Source organism: Artibeus jamaicensis, unplaced genomic scaffold, assembly GCF_021234435.1.
Source record: "Artibeus jamaicensis isolate MK-2021 breed Jamaican fruit bat unplaced genomic scaffold, CSHL_Jam_final contig_387, whole genome shotgun sequence".
In the NCBI taxonomy this organism is placed as follows: Eukaryota; Metazoa; Chordata; class Mammalia; order Chiroptera; family Phyllostomidae; genus Artibeus; species Artibeus jamaicensis.
In genome coordinates, this window is record NW_026521812.1 from 9,582,606 (window position 1) to 9,595,024 (window position 12,419).

Genomic DNA, 12,419 nt, shown 5'->3' on the forward strand with positions numbered 1-12,419 from the left:
TACTGGTTAAGTAGTAAGCGAGTCTTTCCAAGAGGATGCTTTATGACTGGTAAACTTTTCTGAGTCTTGCCTTCTAAAAATGTCCTTAGTTTACCTGAACTCTTGATTGATAGTTTAACTAGCATTTAATTCTAGATTCACATCATATTTTCCTCAGACATCAGTCTTCAAACATTCAATATCTCTAAGTAGTTGGATTCCCATGTATTAGAGGCAATAATGGAGGCCCTTGGGGTCTTCTCCTCACTTCTCATAAATATCTACCCCGATGTGGTCTTTCTTTCTTCCTCATCCATGTGTTCTTCCCTCTGTGTGCACCTTCAAGTGGAAAAAGTATGTGTTAATGCCTCAAAAACAAATTTTCCTCTATTGTTTCTCTGGCAATTTCTTTAGAATATTTTGTTCTCTTCTCTGTGAAACTCTTTTTAAGGGATTACAGCTCTCCTGGATGGATTCTCTTGGACTTTAAGGTTTTCTTCTATATGTTCCTATTCTTCTTGCAGCCTGATTTCTAGGAGATTTCTTCAGGTTTTTATTCCAGGACTTCTTTTTAATTTTCTCAATTTCAGTCATTGTATTTTTAAAGTTCCAGTAAGTCGCTGTTTTGCTTTAGTAACTATGAAGATACTCAGTTGACCTTTGAACACCACAGGGATTAGGAGGGCCAACCGACTGCACAGTGAATAATTCCAATAAAACTTTTGACTCCCTTGAAACTTAAGTACTCCTCAGTATCCATAGGAGACTGCTTCCAGGAAGCTCCACCCTCACCCCATGGATACCACAGTCCTCAGATGCTCAAGTTTTCTATGTAAAATGGCACAGAACAATGCACACAGTTGGCCCTTTGCTTTCTCAGACTCTCAACTACAAATCAAAAACAATATAGGTATTTACTGAAAAAAAATGTATAAGAAACCCACACAGGTTCAAACCTGTGGTGTTCAAGGGTCAGCTGCATATAAAACTATGTTCACATCTAGAATTATCCAGGGGAGGTTGTATATTGAATTACTTATTCACACTGTGTATTTGATTATTTTTCTTCTAATATGATATTCATCTATTCAAAATCATGAACCAAAAATTAGTTTATTTGTGACACCTTGCTAGTCTGGGCCTCCTCTGCCAACATGCTAGTCTTATCCCACCAGGCCTCCTTTCAGTGAGAGATATGGATTGTGAGCTCTCAGCCTGCAGAGAACTTTCCTTTACACTGACCAGAAAGCAGGAAGCCAGCTAGGCCTAGACTACACGCCCCCTCCCCAGCTCCCCAGGAATTCCAAATCAAGTTCTCTGGCAAAAAGTATAGAAGAGGTGCTAACTTGCACAGCTGCTCCGAGAACAAACATCAACCCTGATCTCTAACCGCTACCTGTTCCCGAAAAGGGAACATCTGATGCATCTAATATGGGATCATGGCTTCCACATCCACAGCAGTTTTGGCACCTGCACAGCTGGGCTGTGCTCCTGCTCCTGTATTTCTTACTATATCACAAATTTTCCATCTCTCCGAAATTTATCAAGGTTAATGGTGTGTGTATGTCTCCGCCTGATTTGAGAACTGCTATAAATTGAATACCCTTGGTACTTTTAAATTTTATTTCAATGGGCTTTGTGGAAGGAGAAGATATATGTATGTTCAACCTGTCACCTTGAACTAGAAGCCTCGCTTTCCCAACCTCAAAGCCCTACAGCCTTCTCTTTGCCACTTCTCTGATATTTATTTGTCCCATTAGTGCTGGCTTATTTCCTTTTACCTTTCCCTGAGTGTTGATGTTTCATGCCTGTCCATCTCATCTTTTTATCCTATTTATTCAGTGTGGATGATTTTTACTCGCTCCCACAGACCGAATGCTCATTCTAAGCCAGTAGACACATCACTCATGACCAGCTCCCACCTCTGTTCTGGGCTCCAGCTTTATATTTTCTCTATTCACTATTGCCATTTATGCTCTAACTTTTCCGTTCAATGTCAGGAAATGGTGTATAATTTTTATTAATTACATAAAGAGTTAATTAACTAATGAATGCTTAAAGGATCTGAAACTGGTGTTAAGATAATCGGTTATACCATACTATTTCCCAACACTTTTCACAAATAATTGGGAATAATTAATGAATCTTAATGAATAATTAATAAATTATGTGTTTACCTAGGTATGAGCTCAACCTTGTGCCTCCTCTTTACCAAAAAATTTGTATAACCCATTTCCTAATAACACAATGTATTCAAACTTCAAATGTCTCTACCCCCAAAAAACTGTAGACTAAAAACCTTGTAGGCAACAAAGAACCACACCAGTTTCCAGTTACCATTTACAATATAGCACTACAATTTGAAGTTCAATGACTATACTCAAACTTCTGTTATATCAAGTTTTTGAAGCTAAAACACTTAAAGCAGAAGTTTTTACTTACCTAATTGGCTACCAATGCAAGTGTAGATTCAATCCATCTGTCCCTAATTGGATATGTGTATCTCTGCCAGATTGCCTTTTGTTTTGGCTTTAAACTACCCTTTTTAAGCCTGATTTCCCATGGAAGAAAAGTTAATAACAGGCACTCTTCTAGTCTGACATTTCAACTATAATGTCTTTTGATGCTGGATATAGATTCTATCCAATTCTACCAGAATGAAGAAAAGTTTCAAATAAGCTAAGGTTTCCCACTACTATGGATTCTTAAGATGCTGGAGAAAACAAACCCAGGTTCCTCATCCACATGGTGCAATTATCTGACCTCTATTAAAGAGGTATCCTATAGACAGTGATAGCTCTCATTCCAACTCTAATCACTTATGGATCCAGCCAAACTGCCCTTGTGTTTAAGTGTTCCAAGAATGATTACTCACATGTTCTTCCAATTAAATCATAAAATCTTTCTTAAAGTTGAGAAACTGTAGACAAATTGGATTTTCAGATTTGGAATCATAGATCAACATTTCTCATGATATTACAAACAGAGAACACTTGATATGCATAAAATAATAATAATAATAACAACAACAACAATAATAAAGGCTACTGTGTGTTGAGTGCCAGGCACTACTCTAAACTCATTACATATAATATTTTGGGTAGGTTTTATTATTCCCCATAAAGGATTGAGGCTTACAAAATTTCAATGTCTTACCCAAGTCACTTGCACAGCTTCTCCATGGTAGAACTGACACTTAACACCAGAAGTCTGATATTACCACACACATTTTTAACCACTAGGTGAGGATATCGAGAAGATTTAATTTTTGTCTGAATGTTAATTGAGTGACTGTATGACACAGAGTGTTGAAAAAACTCAGTCACCAGACTCAGTGTGACATATTACCAAAACTGAGATATAACGTCAACCATGAGTGCATCAGAGTTATGGATCACATTCTAGGTGCTTGGGGCAGGGGGGGAGAGAGACCGATTATTGACCTGCATACATACAAACAACCGTCAGGAAATCCACAGATAGTTTAGTTTAGAGAATTTCATAAAATGTGCCAAACTTTGCAAGCAATTTGTTTTTCTTTATGCTAATAACAAAAATCTACCAGTGACATAAATTTTTGTTCTACTTTATTTTCTTTCATCCACAGACTGATGGAGGACATTTTTTAATGAAGAAAGGATTATAAGAAAGAAAATAAAGAGACAAATGCTTAGAAAACCATCATTTGGGTGATTGTGTCAGCTTTGTTCAAGTCCAAGGACATTTCAGAAAAAATTAGAGAAAACCTTAGTGTCCTTTTCAGAAGGCTCAGATAGTGGTACCTTATGTAGATAACTAAGACCTAAAGGTGGTGGGACCATATTTCTGTAACACTTATGCATGTTGCTTTCTTCTCCTGTTGTTCCTTATTTTCCTTTCTCTTAATTTGAGCAGATTGTCAGCCCCGTGTTCTTTGATTTGGGATTGAATTGGGGAAAGTATTCCTAGTTTTTGTTAAAGATTTTTTTTTAACTGAAGGTAATCTGACTTTTATCCAGACTAGGAAAAGGTCTCCAGCAGGGAAGGGGGGTTTAATAAGAACAAAAACCTCCCTAGATCCCAGAGAGAGGGTCTTGTGTCCTGCTTCCCAGAGAAAACTTCTAGCGAGACAAAAAGATCCGAGATATTTTTATGGGCACCAAAATACAAAAGGTACCTCGTTCCCAGGAAAAACCTCCAGGAATCATAACTATCCATGCTTGCTCTAAGAGTTGTTTATAGATACGCATGTCAATAAAATATCTCTCTGCAGGTCAATGAGTATCTTAAAAGGGAAAGGCTCTGTGATATTTCTTGTTTATGAGACCACAGAGAACTTCACAGAGCCGTCAGTGGCTCAGCCTGGCAGAGAGAAGCAGAAAGATTCCCTGCTTCTGAGAGATTCAAAAGCAGGACCGAGAGCCCTCGCGGCTGAGAAGGTGTGCCTAGGGAACCAAGGAAGTCTCAGCAGCAAACCCCATGGGGTGATAACCTAGGACCAATTAAGGAAAGTGGATGTCTGATTTGCTGTCTCCATGGAAATATGGCACAGAAAGCATAGGGATCCCCTTTCCAGTCTTGCCAGTATATAGCCTCTCCAGAATCTTAGATGTATGCCATAGAAGAGCAATTTTCAACCTTTTTCACTCATGGCACACATAAACTAATTACTAAAATTTGAAACACACTAAAAATATATTTTGGCCAATCTGACAAAAAAATTCAGTATAATTTTGATTCCCTCACATTGGACATTTATTCTTGCCTTTCTATTCTATGTTCTATATCCTCTAGCACATCAAATACTTCAGGGCTAGTGAAAACATTTTCCAAGCCTAAGCTTCCATATGAACGTTTTCTGCCTGAGTATAACTGGTTAATCCCATTTAGAGGAATCCTAGCTCATGTCACAAGTGTCTACTTAAGGAATCAAAGTAATAAATTACTGAATGAGACCCCTGTGACACGTGCGAATGCACATGCCCCAGGTGCCAACATACTCACACGGAATAACTTAACATGCTCCATCTACAGAGCCAAGGCAGAGAGAAGAGGGACTCAACTGTCAAACATATTTTCAACCAACGAAATTCATGCAGATGATTCCAAGAAGTCAGGCCAAAGAAAACAGCCATCCTTGCCTAGTTGGAAGGGATTGGGTAGAGCCAGTAGTAAAACTGCTAAGTACTATTTGGTTGCCAGAAAAAGACCAGGAGAAAAAAAAAGTAAATTTGTTAAGCTTTTTAAAAAAAGACTCTTAATTTTGGTAAAAATATCTAATCATCAAAAAAGGCTTTTAAAAAGATAAGGCTGCATTCAAGATTTTGTAACCTGCCTTTTTCCAAAGCACACAGGAACATGTTACAGAGAACCCAAGTTGTTAAGGATGCAAAACCCTGATAATACACATGGCAAATAGTTATGCAAAAAAATGGCTTTGTTAAGATCCTGACCTAGGTGGGCTCACCTCTGTACAAGATCGTGAGTTATAATCTCCTCCTCTGTAGCCATGACTCTTCTAGGGCAATGGGCCTCTGGCTGACTCCCAACTGATCATGTCAGGTCTCTTGTTTCAAATGGCACACCATGTGCAGAATGCTGTTCTGAAGCTGGATCAGGCAGACCCTCAAATAATAAAGTGGTACTTTTCAACCTTGAGTACTGAAATAATTTTAAATACAATGAAAATAAAAACTCTATAGTCAGACCCAAGAGTTTTGATCAAGATGTTAGGAATTTCTTTGAACCCTTGTTTTTTGGTTGTTTGGTTTAGTTTTGTTTTGAAAATTCATGGTAATATTTCATTCTGCTCCATAATATTTTTGTTCCCTTAATGTAAATATAACATGCAATGAAATTTACACCCCAGGAAGATGCACAGTGTTGATCTGTGATAAGTACTCCATTAATATATGCAGGACACACACTAGCTTTGAAATCAAGACCCTGGGGGCATTTACAATGATTAGAGGCTTAATCACAGTCTTTGAAGAGAGCGTGAATCAAAAATAACATCATTGTAAATGCTACTGATATGATTAAAATATATATTCATAATTTAACATTTAAAATATTGATAGAAAATATTATATTATTAATATAAACATATCCCTGTGTTATTTGGTAGAGCAAATGAATTGCCTGTTAATGTTTTTTTAAAAATATGGAGCAAGGGTGATACAGACTGTCCTTGCAAATATGGTTATCTTTTTGGTTCCCTTTCAGAAACACCTCAGGATTCCTTATCTAGGGCCTGTTTTCAGTCGAGAGACAATCATCTTATTTAATAAAAGGCATGGACATACCTCCAAGACTACCCAGTCTAGCAAAGATATCATTTAGAATGGAAGGACAGATAAAGTGCTTCCCAGACAAGGTCAAATTAAAAGAGCTCATCATCACCAAGCCCTTATTATATGAAATGTTAAAGAGACTTATCCAAGAAAAAGAAGATTAAAAATAGGAACAGCAAAATGACAATAAATTTACAACTATCTACAATCGAACCTAAAAACAAAAACAAAAACAAAAACAAACTAAGCAAACAGCTAGAACAGGAACAGAATCACAGAAATGGAGATCACATGGAGGGTTATCAGCAGGGAGGGGGGAGAATGGAGGAAAAGATACGGGACTAAGAAGCATAAATGGTAGGTACAAAATACACTGGTAGGGTAAGAATAGTATGGGAAATGGAGAAGCCGAAGAACTTATATGTATGACCCACGGGCATGAACTAAGGTGGGGGATGCTGGGGAGGGGGGTATAGGGCAGAGGGAAATGAAGGAGAGAAAAAAATGGGACAAATGTAATAGCATAGTCAATAAAATATTTTTTAAAAAGAAATAAAACAGATTCTAATGAATTATCACCACTAATTAACATATTTGAATCCTAAAACTATATTTATTGTGTGCTCCTAGTTACCGAAAATTATTTATTATTAAATTAAATAAATATGAAAACAGTAAATAAAATCCCACTCTGCAGTGAAAATTTTGTAAACATTTTTTGTTTGTTTATTTTTCCAGGTAGATAAATATTTCACACTTTTTGAAACTTTTTCAAACTGTGTGTTGAATTTTTAACTATTGCATCCCAGAGTCAATGCATAAGTCAAGGAGTGTCTCTAACAGAAAATCAGTAGGTAAGAGATTTGGAGAAAAAGTTACCTCTTGATTGTCCTCAGAACAGGTGAGCTGTCTCCCCATTAGAGATGCAGATATGACTGGAAGAGGTTCACTAGAAAATGAGATGAAGTTAGTATCTTTAGAGTCAACCAAACTGAATATAAGGTATTATAAGCTGAATGTAAAGTACCAAACCGTATTACCAAAACTGATAATATAAAACTGAAGGCCAAATCACAATGAAGGAAAAGCGATCATAATATCTACTTCATCCTGCAATTTCTCTACAATACTGTATGGAAAGTTTTATCACCCCTATGGCACATCACAACTTCTATGAGCCATAGTCACATTTTCCTTTGCGGTCTACTTCCTCTATAAGAATACGTTAAAAATATTTTATGTCTGTATTGGAATAAAGGCAAATGTAAACCAGGGTGAATTCCATGATTAAATACCCATTATTATCATATTCACTTTTTTCTTCTCATTTTAATGAAAATTAAAACAAAGTTTTTTTCACTCCTAAATGTATTGTGTGCACTATGTACTGTGACTACTGGCTAATGTATAAGTCAATCCTGCCTCCGGTGGGTACTGGTGGTTAAACCCCAATAGCTATTTACCCCTTCTTCTAGACGAATGAAATCCCCAAGTTTTAGCCAGGCATATGCCATCCAAAATATAGTTCCCAGTCTCCTTTGCAGCTATGTGTGGCCACATATCAATTTACCCAATGAAACGTGAGAAGCCATGGGCATAATTTCTAGGTTATTTTCCCTCTTCCCACACTTGGGATTCAACACTGATATCATTCAGACCATGTGAGAGGGAAGAAAATTCTAGGAATTCTGGAATAATAAGAGGGTAAGAACCTGGGTCTCTGACATCTCAGGGAGCCCTGATGGCTTCCTAGAGCACAGTCACAGCACCAGCCCAGATTTTAGATAAATAAGAAATACATTTCTATTAATTTAAGTTCCTGGTATTTTCAGTCAGCCAAACCTATATCCAAAGTAACAGAACCTCCCATCACAGTGAGGAAACCGAGGCATGGACATAGTTTCTCAGTGTGGGTTAGTACAAACCAAAGTGTGGCTAAAGGCAACCCTGCCCTATCCATATTCAGAACTATGTTCTATTCACTGCCTTCCCACATCACATTGTCCTCTCCCTTCACAGAAACAAAAAGCATGCAGAACAAAGCAATTATGAGAGAAAGAAAAAGAGCATAAACTTTATGAAGCAATAAGTGTCATCAAAAGAGAATCCAAACAAAAAACAAATGGAAAGAAAAAAATGAAACAGATTCAATGTGGATTTTTGCCAGCCCCACATGACTTGACACTTTGAATTATGCCTACTTACAGGAAGTATTAGAATCTTTCCAAGAAAAGAATAATTCACATAAATGATGGATGTGCTACATGTTGCCTATTTGTTAGCTTTGACTGTAAGTTTATTAGTTTTTGGCTCTGATAATTTCTGATTTCTACTAACACAAAGCATCTCACTGAGGTGAGAATCCACAACATGTATCTTGAAAAAGCATATCAGTGAGAAATATTTCCAAGTACAGATCTGGTCATTTCCTTCTAACCCATGGGATATAAGAACATCTCTTCAAGCACTTTCTCTCCGATCATTTTCTTGCCTTACTCATGAGTCCATCAGGGTGAACAAGGGCCTGCCCAAGAAGTTACTTCTGTTCTTTGAATACATTAAATGGTCTAGTTACTAACTGAATTTAACTTTTTAAAGATTAAGAAGAGTCTCAGATCTTTTTTTTTCAAAATAGCTCAAAAGAAAACAAAGCTTTGTATTATTCTCTGAAAGCTATGTTTTATTTTAAAGGGAGTCTTTCAACAATTACAGAGGTTTTTCTCCTATTCACTGCTAATTAGAGTAAACAAAATGAAGGAGCACAGACATCATTTGCTCCCTGGAATCTCCTCCTTTTTTTGAGAGTCCAGGTCATCTTAGATATCTAAAAAAAAAAAAAAAAATCAAGCTTCTCCCTCACAAATAGATTCATGCAATAAACAGCATTCCACTATATTTACTGTGTTCACCAATAATAAATGTTTTAAAATATCTACCTTTTTATTTGGACATAGCAAAAGGAGTATCACCAGAAGAATTAACTGTGATTGTATATTTTAATCTCCTAAGGTCAAAGTTAACTCACAAAGCAGAAAACAACGAACCGAAGTCATATGGTTGCCCACCCTGTCGCTAGGACTCTGGTGGCCACAGCGAGGGTTCAACCAGGGAATGTGGGGCAAAGATGCTCCTCTCTCTCCAGGAGCAGCCCCAAAGCAGCACTGATGAAAGGAAAGCTGTAGCGGTGTTGGAGAAATATTAGAACTTCATTTTTAATCTAAGCCACAAGAAAATGACTCCTCTCTCTCACATGGGTCAACGCCATACCCCGACTCAGTCTGCAGATCAGAGCTTCGCCACAGGCCATGAGTACGGTATCCAGAAAGTAGAGAGGAGGAGCTTGTTTCAAAACATGTCACTGGGTGACAGCAGCACACTGTCTCATGTGCTTGTTTCCAGTGCATCTATTATGTTGTGGTTTTGTGGATCCAGTGAAATAGACTAACCGACTATCAGGTTTTAAAGGAATATTCCTTTACAAAATGTCAAGTACGTGAAAAGTTTCTGCAACTAACCCATGGGCTGAAAACTGGTAGCAATTTTAACATAAGCAAACAACTAGAAAAATAGTAACATTAATGTTTTAGGTCTTAGTACAAATTTTTTCATCAGCCACGTCATATACATTTAAAAATCAATGTGTCATGTATAAAAAGATCTCAGTCTGAAAACTCCAAAATTATCAAGAACACTGTTTGAAATATGGATTCATTTTTACAATTTTTGACAATGAAGAGCCATAATTTTTATCAATGAACCCTGTGCCAAAGGCATATTGTACCTTATAATATTGACTCATGATTATAAGAAGCAAGCCAGTTTTAATGTGAGCATGCAAACTAAAATGTAATGATTTTCTGTCTTGTTTAAAGCCATGCTATTCCCAGGCCAGTAATTTATAATATTTTACTAAATTTAATGATAAATATTTAGGAGTCACTTCTGTGGTTTTTTAACAGTGAAAATCACAACATTGGGGAATACTTTTCCTCCTAATAAAAATTTATAAAATAATTTACAGAAATCAATACATTGACAAACTACCAAGATTCCTTCATCAGCAAGTAGATTTGCAAGGTGCATAGAAAGCATTGCTGAAGATTGGGCAGAACAAACACCAGTCACCTCATGAAGTATGGGAGATTTGCTGTACGTTGGATAAACATAGTGATGCTCCCTCATGGTTCAGCTTATAGTATGAGATTTTGTTTAAATAGAGTACACAAAGAACTACTTTTTTTAATCACACATCAAAAGAAAGATGGAACAGAAAAGGTAGATTTTCAATAGCAGAAAAATTCTTTAAGAAAACACTGCTTTATACAACTGCATAATATAATCATTGGAACCGAAGAGAAGGAGTCAGAGTTAAGCTCCAGACACAACTGTCGAAGAGATTGCTACCTCCAGGGTTCACAGGCTGTGTGGTAGCAAAGAAGGGGAGTCCAGTGCTGCCCTCTGAGCTATATGGTATTTATGGTACAATAAGTTTTATAGAAATAAGACTTTGGAAAGGAGTAGATATTTTAGAATATTCTGAATGAGAGAGGGGGAAAAAATCAAGAAAAACTTTTGCACCTCAAAATGTAGCAAATGCTGCATTTTGAAAAAGATCTTTAGAAATGGTTTTTACTTTTATAGTACTTTTTCACTAAAATATACGTGTGTGTCATCTATTTAAAAATATTCCCTATATCTTTTGTGAATATATATATATATATACATATATATGAGACTGTAAAACAAATTGTCTAATCTGTTTAAAGGCCTTCCAAACAAAGAATTTTCAGTAAGTTTTGAACTCCTGTTAAAAATGTTAAACTATTACACTTTTTTTATAGTTTGCAAAAACTTATTAACATCAAAGAATATAGAAATATACCAAATTTCATTAAAGGCTTATATAATTGGAGAACACTAATTAAAACATGAGAATCTTAATTTTAAAAGTACAGTCAAAACATGCCTACTATATTTATAACTACATATCTTCATGAAGTATCTTTTTCTACCATAACAACCACTAAATTTACCAGAAGATTTAGCAGGCATTAAAATCACCAGAAGCACTTTTTCCCCCAGACGTACTTTTAATGGAAGAATCACTGCATCACAAAGGGTTAAAGCAAGACTTCCAAATGTTAATGAGAAACAAGTTGATAGTAACCACAGGAAATGCAAACCTGTACAGTCTCTTTAACTGTCGGTGCCCAAATGCTCGTGAAGTTCTGCGGGCTTGCCTTGGTTTATTGGAAATCGTTAAAACAGGGCACTCTCCCCAGCTGATATTAATAAGGCCACACCATTCTTGCCGCTCCCAGCACCTCTGTGTAATTCGCCGGGGCCCCCAATTATCTGTGGGCGATCTGCAGGCCTGTGGAGGGGGTTCCACATGGGCAGGCGCTTAATGAACAGACTGGCTTATAAACACAGGCTAATCTCTCCCACATGAGCACCTGAGGAGGATCACAAGTGACAGCTGTTTAAATTTGCAGGGAAATTAATGATGCCTAAAGAGCCAGAGCTTATCAGCCTTGGAGTAGATTTGATAGAGGAGAGCCACCATGGGGCAAAATGTTTATAATTGTCCATAAGTGCCTCATTCTATGGCTTTATCTTTGCAGCATTTATTGACACGGTCTTTTCTAGTAATGCTTGTGTTGGCAGAGTGACTTGGTTCAGTCTGGTCCTCATGTTTGGCTCCTTGGGCCCCTAATGAGCATTACCCCCTCCTTAGATCACAAGCCATTTTACGCGATCACGATGATTGTTGGCACCCCAACCACTTAGAGAAAATCCCATCAGGCATATACATTGTTTTGGTCCACAAGACATTGGGTCCACAAAGCATCTACTCAGCCCCAGAGCTGGGCCTCACAGAAGGAATGGGGAATAGAGTGGCCACACTGCTAGCTGTCTGGGGAATAGAGCAGGAACAGGTAATTAAGTGCAGATTGGCCAAGGGGCCAGCAGTGAGAAACAGCACATGCATGGCAAAACTTACCACCCTCTTCTTCTACTCCTGCCTCCTCCCTGCTCTGGTGTTTTATGGCTTTTAGGTATCATTTATGGTTTGTATGTATCAACAGGACATGCTACCTTGTTTTCAGTTGTCTTTACATTCTGCATACTCTGGGATCCCTTAACAGGAAGTGGTGTCATTTTGAA

General features: G+C 37.2%; 1 long non-coding RNA gene across 1 annotated transcript; it reads right to left on the reverse strand.

The window, feature by feature from the left end:
- Positions 1–5,432: 5,432 nt before the first annotated feature.
- On the reverse strand, positions 5,433–11,559 carry LOC119044977 (uncharacterized). Its single transcript, XR_005081712.2, has 3 exons — positions 11,435–11,559; positions 7,131–7,200; positions 5,433–5,583 (listed from the first exon to the last, which is right to left on the reverse strand). It is a non-coding gene; the product is annotated as an uncharacterized LOC119044977 (long non-coding RNA).
- Between the last annotated feature and the right edge of the window lie 860 nt (positions 11,560–12,419).